At 38.9% G+C, this 10,141-nt stretch overlaps 1 non-coding gene across 1 annotated transcript; it reads right to left on the bottom strand.

Moving 5' to 3' along the window:
* Positions 1-9,460: 9,460 nt before the first annotated feature.
* On the bottom strand, positions 9,461-9,567 carry LOC147821492 (U6 spliceosomal RNA). Its single transcript, XR_015446998.1, has one exon. It is a non-coding gene; the product is annotated as a U6 spliceosomal RNA (small nuclear RNA).
* Between the last annotated feature and the right edge of the window lie 574 nt (positions 9,568-10,141).

Consider the following 10,141-nt stretch of genomic DNA (forward strand, 5'->3'; position numbering starts at 1 on the left):
GTCGTCAGCTCCTTTTATACTATTCTAACTGGGCATTTGTGGTTTTGGTTCAGATTTATCACACTGTCCAGTTTGGGGCACACCCTGCCCAATTCGGGGTACGCCCTGTCCAATTCAGGGTACGCCCTGTGTCCAATTCGGGCTACACCCTTATCAGTTCGATACCACTTGGGGTTACATCACACTTAGGGTTACATCACACAGCACACTTAGGGTTATACAATTCAAAAACAAGTTCAAAAACATTTCAAAGTGTTCTCCACAGAAGGAAATGGAGGGAGCTATTCTAGAGAAATACTGGTGGACATGATAAGGTCAAGGGTAACTTTCTTAATATATTTTCTTCCTTAATAAAAGGAATTTTTCTCAACTACAAAAAAACTTGACCCTCCAAAGTAGCAGCTCTATTCCAGGAGCACAGAGATCATGTGTGTCCTGCACCTCTTTGCCATCCCCGCTGTCATGCTATGATCCATAGTAGAGAGAGCTGATCAAAGCATTCCTTCCTGATGAATCTGGAAGTGGCTTCAGGATTTTTCTCCACCTGTGCTCCAGGCAGCCACTGCTAATTGATTGGTGTTAATGACGATGCCTACTTACACTCCCTACCTTAAAAGGTCTCTTGCTAATTATTGTCAACAGTAGGGCTATTCTCCACTTTAACCATTAAAGGGGCTCATGATTCATGTATGAATTCTCTTCTATAATACCCAGATAACAGTTAAGACAAGGTTAGAATATTCTACTGAGATCATAACAAAGATAAGCAAATAAAACTAGGCAATCTTGCCTTTTTTTTCTTAACTCATCCTTGGCCCAGATGTCCTCCAAGGATACCCCTTTGCATATCTCTTAGTCTTCCTCTGTGAGGAATAGATAACTTAATTTCTAAGCCTTGGGAATATCTTCTAGTGTATCCCTAGTGTTTTGAAATTGAGATCCAAAAAAATGAAGTCTCAAGAGGGAGAGAGAGGAACTGGTCTGTTTGTGGCCTTCTGAATTAAATGAGAATTGCCTGATACTTCTCTGAGGACTAACAATGGAATGTCCATACAATATATCTTTAAGAGAGATCACAGTTAACTACAGTTCCATTATAATCTCAAAAATCCCAGCATTCCTTCAGGAGATCTACATATTTAAGTGTTATAAGTGTTGTATTAAAAATATTTGGCTAGCTACCATAGAGAAGACAATGTAGTTATTATTGTGTGTTGATTAGTTACAAGGGCCAACAAGACCAATAGTAGAATTTATAGATAGGCAAGACTCAGATTTAATAGAAAGTTATATTTTCTACTAATAAGAGCTGCTCTAAATTAGTAATTTATGTTAAAGTGCTTCCAGTCACTGGGAATATTTAGGTAAAGCTGGTGTTGAATGGATATCAAAGGTAGTGTTAAGTGGATTCCTATTTTAGGTGGAAAATTGAACTAAATCTCTCTTCCAGAGAGACACATTTTGATAAATTAGGAATAAGTATATATATTTATAAGGAGATAATGTGTAAAGCTCTTAACCTTTTCTATCCTGATACTTGCTGGCCAATGAATGACCAAGTATAGGTCATCATGATACATCTTTGACTTCTAGATAGGAAGGTCTTTGGATGGCAACAGAAGAGTCAAGGTGATGGAAAAGTACAAGTGTGATAAATGTACTATTACATGTTTTAAAATTGGGCTCAGTGGTGCCGTGCCTGTCTCACAAGTGCAAGGTCCTGCGTTTGATCCCCTGTACGCCAAACAAAACAAAACAAAGAACCATGGCTACACTGTAGCATATAATCATATATTTTATAAAATATACACATATAATCTATAATTGGAAGTTAACAGGTGAATACAACACAGACGACTTTAAGAAATCTTTGATATAATTTTGACCTTACAATTGTAAAGATGGAATATTATATAGCCAAAATAATTCTGCTATAGAAAACATGATGGTTATCTGAGAAACTGTCACAGTCAAGAGGAGCCTAAGGAGAGACAATGACTAAATTGAAGTGGTATGCTGAATGAGATTCTGGAACAGAAAAGTAATATTAGGTAAAACAAGTATAAACTTTGATATATACATAATGGAAGATTAATTGTAACAAATTGATCAAACTAATGTAAGATGGTAATAATGGCGGAAACTGAGGGTGAGATATAAGGGAATTCTCTGTACTATCTTCTCAATTCTGTAAATTTAAATCTGTTTTTAAAAATAAAATCTATTCAGGCCAGGGATTTAGCTCAGTGGTGCTGCCTCCTGCCTCGCAAGCGCAAGGTCCCGAGTTCAATCCCTGGTACCAAAAAAAAAAAAAAAGCTATTCAAATTTTATTAAAAACAAACAAACAAAAACCATGATGGTGTGGGGAAATATTCACACACTGCAGAAAAGAATTAGGTCATAAAAACAATATGTGAAGGATGACACTACTTTTGATGAAGAAAAATCATATCTTTGTGTTTTATAAAGTATACCAACTAAGGTACTCTTTAACTTTGTAGGGAAAAAAATAGACAGGAATGATGTACCTCAAAAAATTTAACAAATGGATATTGTAGGATAACAAAATTACGGTTAACTTTTGTTTCCATTTTAAATGTTTTCTCAAATTTCTAAAGTTCATAAGAGAAGCACACATTATTTTAGTGTTGGATTAATGTATAACAGATTTAATGATTTAAAGACACAAACTTACTATCTTATGGTTCTGTAGGTTAGGAATCCAACATGAGTTGAATGGGTTGACATCAAGGTGTGGACAGGGCTATGTTCCTTTCCAGAGGCTCTGGTGGAATGGGGGTGTTCATTTCCTCTTGTTTTCAGCATGCTTGCTAGCTTTTCATTGCTATAACCAAATTCTTGAGGAAGTCAATTTAAAGGAAGCAAGATTTATTTTGGCTCATGGTTCCAAAGGTTTCAGTCCAAGGTCAGCTGACTCCATTGTTTTTAGGTTTGTGGCATGGTAGAAACATCATAGTAGAGGCCAGGGTGCAGGAAAGCTGCTCACCTCATGGCAGCCAGAATTCAGAGAGAAATGGAAAGAGCCTAAGAGGGAGAGGCCAGGGTCATACTCCCACGATGCACTTCTTTAACTAGACCCCACCTCCTGTTTCCATCACTTCCTAATAATGTCATCCAATTATGATACCATCATTGGATTAATACACTGATGAAGTTACAGGCTTCATGATCCAAACCCCTGCCAAAGAGACATCAGCTTGCCTTGGGGAACATTTTAGATCCAGACCGTAAGAGTCTGTAAAGGCCTCCTGCATTCCTTAGCATGTGACCTCCTTCCTTCTCTTCAGAGACTGCAGTGTTGCACCTGCAGTCATTCTTTCATTGACGTCTCTGTCTCCATTTCAGTTGAAAGAGATTCTTTGCTTTTAGGATTCTCACAGTTAGATTAAATTTACCTAAACAATCCAGGATAATGTAAAAATCTCCAGGCCCTTAACCTTAATGAGATCTACAAAGTCCTTTGTGGCACACTAGGTAACTTAAATGTAGATTCCAGGGACATGAGTATCTTGGGGTAGGGAATATTCTTCTGCCTACCACATGTGGTCAGGACAAGAAAACATTTTGTAAACATGTATTAAATCCCCTCAGAGCTCACAATAAATTTTCCAGGAAAAGCAATCTCAGGCATAGAGTCATGGTCCAGGCCAGCTACGGAGCCTGTGTAGGAACTTTGTTCTTTCAGGTAGTTCTGTGTAAGAGCAATAAGGAGACTATTTGACTTAACGCCACAAAAAACAATGTTTAGGAAAATGTGTTCAGAGCTCTGAAGTTTATGCCAGAGATACCTTCTTTCCTCTGTCTCCTCATCTGCTGCTTTTATTTCCTATTTCCCCCCTTGTCCTTAATATTGTCTCTTCTAACTCCTCATATGTTTGGAAATAGTGACTGGAAACTCAGTGTTTCATCCGTAAGTGGTGGGTGGCCTGTGGTCTGGATTCAAGGGAGGAGGAGGCTGGGAGGGGTGTGACAGCTGAGGAAGGAGAGGAGCTAAGAGAAGGGAGCCATAGGCTTCTTGGTGTAAATCTCCCAGGTAACCTGGGGAGGATCTTGACTCTCATCATTACTTTTCCCAAGGTTCCAAATGATTGACTCACTTCATTCTCTGGCTCCAACTGAACAGACTTCAGTTCTTAGCTGCTCATGGTGGAGCACAGTGTGGTTGTTCATACTGGCCAAGGCCCTTCTAGAGTTTTCCGAGGACTTCCAAGTCCAGTCATTTGGGAAGAAAATAATGCTTTCCCCTGCCCTTTCTACTTTTTTCTTCCTCATATTATGTGGACATCATACTCAGGCATGGTAAAGCTGCACTGGACAGGAAGGGCTGCCTCAGAGAGCAGGCTCATAGAGAGAGTGGTAAGGGGCTGTGCAGCGGGGCCAGGCAGCAGGCAGGTGTGAGAGGAGGAGATGTCCTGTCCCTCAGAGGGAGTGAGTTCTCCGCCAGCCCAGGCCACCACAGTCCCAGGTGGGCAGATCCCAGTGACAGAGCAAGATTGTTGCCTGGCAACATTCCAAAGTCGGTGAGCATTTCAGTTCCTGAGGTTCTGAGCTCCCTCTGCAGTAAGTTGAGGAAGTGTCAGAGGAGGCTCTTTGGAGACCAGCCTCTCTTGAGGTAGGTGAGGGGAATGCTGCTCCTGACTGGGACCAAGGCTCACTTCCCACCATGATGATGATGATGATGGTTAGGAACAGGCTCCATTTGTGATGTTATCATGTTTGAGCACGGAACCAACTGCCTCCATACATCTTCTAATTAAATCTTCATGAGAATGATTTAAAAATAACACAGAAAGAGTGTATAAAGCTGTCTACTGAACTGATGAAATATATATGTCATTCAAAAATTACTGAGAATAAAATACAGCGAATAAAGCTGTGATGTTGTAGAAGGAGCTCAGCTTAGGGTTGTGCTAAGTCTTTATTACAGTTTGGATCTAGATGTCCTCCAAGGGCCTTAGGTGCTCAGAGGCAGGCTTTTGGAAGGCAGCTGGGCCCTGGGAATGCTGAAGCAAACTTGCTCTTAGGAGGTCTGGTTGGAAGATGCTGGTCAGTGGAGCCTGACATGAAAGAATTCATCTCCCTCCCTAGCTCCTCTGACTCTGCTTCCTGATGTCATGATGTGAGTAGCATTCCTCTGCCTGGGCCTTTCTACCATGCTGTTTTCTGAGTTTTTAATCTGCCAAACATGGACTGAAACTACTAAAACTGAACCCAAATAAACCTCCCCTCCTTAGGTTTCGGGTGTTGCGGATTGTGTCCCAGTGACAAGGATAGTAACTAAGGCAGGCTTGGAATAGTGCATGTGGAACAAGATTCAGAGTCCTTAACTCTCCCTCTAATCCAGTTCTACTCTTCTTTGCTCACCACACCAAAGCCTCTCTAGTGCCCTTCCACCCCTTGAGCACTCCCAGCCTGATAGGGCTGAACAGTGCCTGCCCCACCTTCACATGCTGAAGTCTTAAACCCCAGTACCTCACTGTATGACTGTGCTTGGAGGTAGGGACTCTAAAGGGATAACTAAGGTAAAATGAGACCATTATGGTGGGTCATAAACCCAGTATGACTGGTGTTCCAGAGAAGAGGAAATTTGGACACAGAGATGTACAGAGAGATGTGAGAAGCTGAGAAGATGACCATCTCCAAGCTAAGGAGAGAAGCTTTGAAAGAAACCAACCCTGCTGACACCTTGATCTTGGACTTCCAGCACCATGAGAAAATAATCTTTTGTTGTTTAAATCACTCAGTTTGTGGTGTTTGTTAGAGTATCCCTAACAAAGCAAAACAAAGGCCTTTTCGGTCCCAGGAACTTTGATTCTAGTTTCTGGCTGGGATTATCTGATCCTGGGTTCAATTTGAATATCCCCTTCCCATTGAGGTCATCTCCACCATTCTTAATTAAAACTAGTACTCCCACCTTGCTATAGTTTAGATCTTGAATGTTTTCCAGAGATCCATTACTTAAACACTTGGTCCTCACCTCTGTTGGGAGGTGCTGAAACCTTTAAGAGATGGGGAGTCGTGAAAAGTCTTTAGATTGTTGACAAAGTTCCCCCAAGGGGGATTATGAGACCTTGGTCCCTTCCTCTTTTCTCTTTTGCTTCCTGCCCATGAAGTGAGTGGCTTCACTCCATCATGTGCCCCCACCATTATGTTCTATCTCTCCACAGGCCCAGAACAATGTGGTGAACTAAACATGGACTGGAACCATCAAAACTGTGAGCCACAATAAACTTTCTCTTTATGAGTTGACTGTCTCAGGTATTTAGTGATAGTGATGAAAAACTGATTAACACCTCCACCCGCCACAGTCAACCTCTAACACTTGAATCTCTTCTGTGTTCTTCCTATCTCTACTAGTTCCTGACATTATTTTCTTCTTCAAGTTTATTTTCTCTCCCCTGACCCCTTCTAGAATGTTAACTTCTTGAAGGATATTTCTAGTTCCTTTCTATTAAATAATTTTTGTTAGGGAGCGGTTCTGGCCCCCTGGAGCCATTTGTGCAAGGTCTGTGAAATTTTGTTATCTGTCATAAACAATCACAAATTATTCTGTCTTTCCTGATTCACTTGCTCCAAGTTCAGGTTTTTAAAGATGTATTTTTATTAAATCATATGACTTTTACAGGTGGTCAGGTTTCTCTCCAATCTAGTGTGTAGATGTCAGTTATCTGCTTTACTTATTAATGACTAGCTGTATGTTACTGCAGGCCTTCACCCTATCATCTTTAATGGGCTCCCCTGAATTTGTGTGTCCTTTTGTTTATATATTATCTTTATGGAAGCAGTGTTCTGTATATTAAAGTACTGGGGAGGGAATATTAAACTTCCTTTTCCAGGGAAAGCTTCTCTCTACTTAGAGTCAGAATTGAAAATTGATTTCCCCACTGGGTAGATACAGATGCATGAAGACTCTTGTGTACCCCATTTCATATCCTACAACCCAGTAATAGTAGTTCAGGGATATTAATACTGGAAAACTTTTTACCCATTGTGGTGAGGACTACATATCCAACATGAACATATGTATGGTAGGATATTAGAAAGGTGGAAATTCTGTTGATTGTGTAATCAAACCTAATTTTGCTAGACATTTACCACTCAGATAGCTGTTTCACAATTTCATATGGAAACATTGTATTTGAAAATATATGATTTTTCATATTTTTTTCCTGACATTCTGGAATAGCAATCTGGGAGCTACAAGATGAAATTAAGAACTGTGATAATCTATTTTATTCTTGGGAAGAGAAATGAATCTGACTGAAAAAGGACAGATCAACTTGTTAATGTTTCAAAAAAAAGATCTTGCTTGGAATGAATACAATTTCTTGAAAATGCCAGTGTTGTTTAGTTTAGATAATATTATTGCCTCTAAGAAACTGGAGCACTCAACTGTGTGACATGTCACTTTTCACACTTATTTGTGTCACAGGTTTTTCAAATCCTAAAAGGGGATAGAAAATATAAAGCATACTTTTGTTTTTGTTAAAAAGAAGCTGTTGGAAAGAAGCAAGGGACAAATGTTGACTATACAAATGGAAACACAAACTGAACTCAGAGCACACAGGAGGAAACAATTTGCGAACTACTATTCTCCTGGGATAACTGTTGCTTTAAAACTACAGAATGAGCCACGAGCTGCTTTTCTCTATGACCTGTGACCCTAGATTGACAACCATCATTTTCTTTAGCAGATAGGGAGATGCTTCCTTCTTTTGGTTGTCAGCTGCTAGAGCTGTTTAGTGGTAGCAGAGAACCAGGTCCGTCCATGTGAATGCACATCCCCCTGAATGATTCACCCCGAAATGGCACAGAATCAAAGCCCTGTTCTGGACTTTGGTCTAAGGGCAAAATTTAAAATCCAGGTAGTCATTAAAGTAAAACCTCCTTGTTTCAAGAGGTTTATTCATTTTTTTTAAAAAAAGGCCTATTAGTAAATGAATGCGTTTATAGTTCGGAATAACCATATGGATGGTCTACAGTAAACAACCTGAACGGCCATTCTAAATGAGTTCTTTATATTCAGGCTCTCCAAACTTGTAATTACATTTGAGGCAGGACATGGGATACCAGACGATATAAAGCTGCACAGCCCCAACTGCCACTTGAATTCAATGGAGACAGTCCTGCAAGATCAGCGGAACGCACATGAAAATCACTGCCATTAATCATCTCTTAAAGTGGACCTGAAGAAAGCTTTTCCTTAAAAACAAATAGATTTACTCTTTTTTTCATTAGTCCCGGGCTTTTTAAATAAATTGTGATGGGGTTGCATTTTCAGCAGCAATTGATCTTTCTGTCTTACATGTTCTATCTTGCTTGGTCATTTTAGGAAATTATAGGCATAAATACTATCATAGCATTTCACTTTGAAAACTGTAAGCCAGAGAAGAAACTTAAGAAAAAAAACCCTCTGATTTTCCACAACTCTGAAATAAAATGTAGGTCTGCTCTGGTAATTTCTTCCCATCTCCAGCTATGAAAGCATACCTTAGGAACAGACACACATACCCAAGGAAATGGTTACTTATTTGAATATGAACAATCTTTGAATAAATGGCTATGCTATAAATGTAGTTATGTTAGCAAAAATATGACAAATTTGAAACAATACCATTTCCACATAGATTGAGATCTAACAGTTGACTAATAGTTTTACCAAATGCAAAACATTTTATCAATTTTCTCATTTCTTTCCAAATTTCATTCAATTTTAAGATATAGGTATAGAGTCTCACTCAGTTTTACAATTAATGGCAGTGAACATCAGGAGCCTGAAGTTTCTCATTCCTATTTAGGAATAGTTATTAAATTTATCTTGACAGTCTTGTGATCTACCTTCTAATTCTTTAGAACTAGGTCCAACTTGATTTCTTTCTAGTCTTGGTTCTCTTGGGTCATGTTAAGTATATGTGAGGTCAACTCTATCCTTACAGGACTGGGACACTGGTAGTTGGAGCTGGACAGCCCCGTATATGAATGAAAGAATCATACAGAATACATCCATGGCCATGGTCAACCCTATACATGGTGCCCAATGGGATATGGACACTGTTCTCCAAACGTGCACTTCATTTCCTTCTTTCTTTTTTAAAATTTAAATTAATTTAAAAAAACATATGAAAATTGCATATATTAATGGGGTACCTACCATGTGATGTTTTGTGCACATATACATTGTATATGTTTAAACACATACATTGTATGTTTAAATCAAGTTCAACACATCTATTTCCTCAAGCATTTGTCATTTCTTCATGGTGAAAACATTAAAAATCCTTCCTTCTAGGTTTCTGATACACACAGTATGTTGTTAAATATGCTACTGCACTGTGCAATAGCATGCCACAACTTCCTTTTTTGGAGTACTTGTCCATTTAATAGAACCAAGATTAACAACAACAAGAAATACCACCAAGGATTGAAAAACAATTTCTTAAAAATATGGAATGTTTCACAAATTTGTGTGCCCACTTTACACAAGGACCATGCTAATCTTCTCTGTAATGTTCTAGTTTCAAGATATGTGTTGGCGAAGTGAGCACCTCAGAATTTATTATTCCTCATTTTCTTGTGTCTGATGTTTGCACACGCCTTTTTCTCTATTTGGTCCAATTTTGACCTTTTGCATTTTCAGCCATTTTTTTAGGACCCAGATCCAATCATTTCTCTTCATTAAAGCTTCCTTAATCTACTTCACTCATTCCCCTTCAGAGTAATCTGCTCTTCTTAAATTTCTGTTTATTATTTTTCTTTTGGTACACATCTAGAAGTGTGTTTGGTAGTTACTTTTCCTAGTATTCCTACTGATTGTAAATTCTTTGAAAATAACATTGCTCCTCGTTGATCTTAGAGTTTTGTCTGCTCTCTTTCCAACAGTAGATCACAGATAAGCACTTGTTGACAAAATTGGAAGGAACTGCATGCAATACTGGTGACATACATTTGGTATATGGATTTTATTTTTGCCTATATTTTCTCCTCTGTCCCCACAAATAATACAAAATAATGAATGCCTACATCAAGACTACATTTACCATCAAAGAATCCTTAAACCAGAGTGAAACAACTGAGGCTAGAATTTCATTCTTTATGTTAGCTCTGTGGCACTAATTTTCC

This window comes from Heterocephalus glaber, unplaced genomic scaffold, assembly GCF_053883595.1.
Source record: "Heterocephalus glaber isolate CG9 unplaced genomic scaffold, H.glaber_assembly_v1.0 deba00001733, whole genome shotgun sequence".
NCBI classification, from domain to species: Eukaryota; Metazoa; Chordata; class Mammalia; order Rodentia; family Bathyergidae; genus Heterocephalus; species Heterocephalus glaber.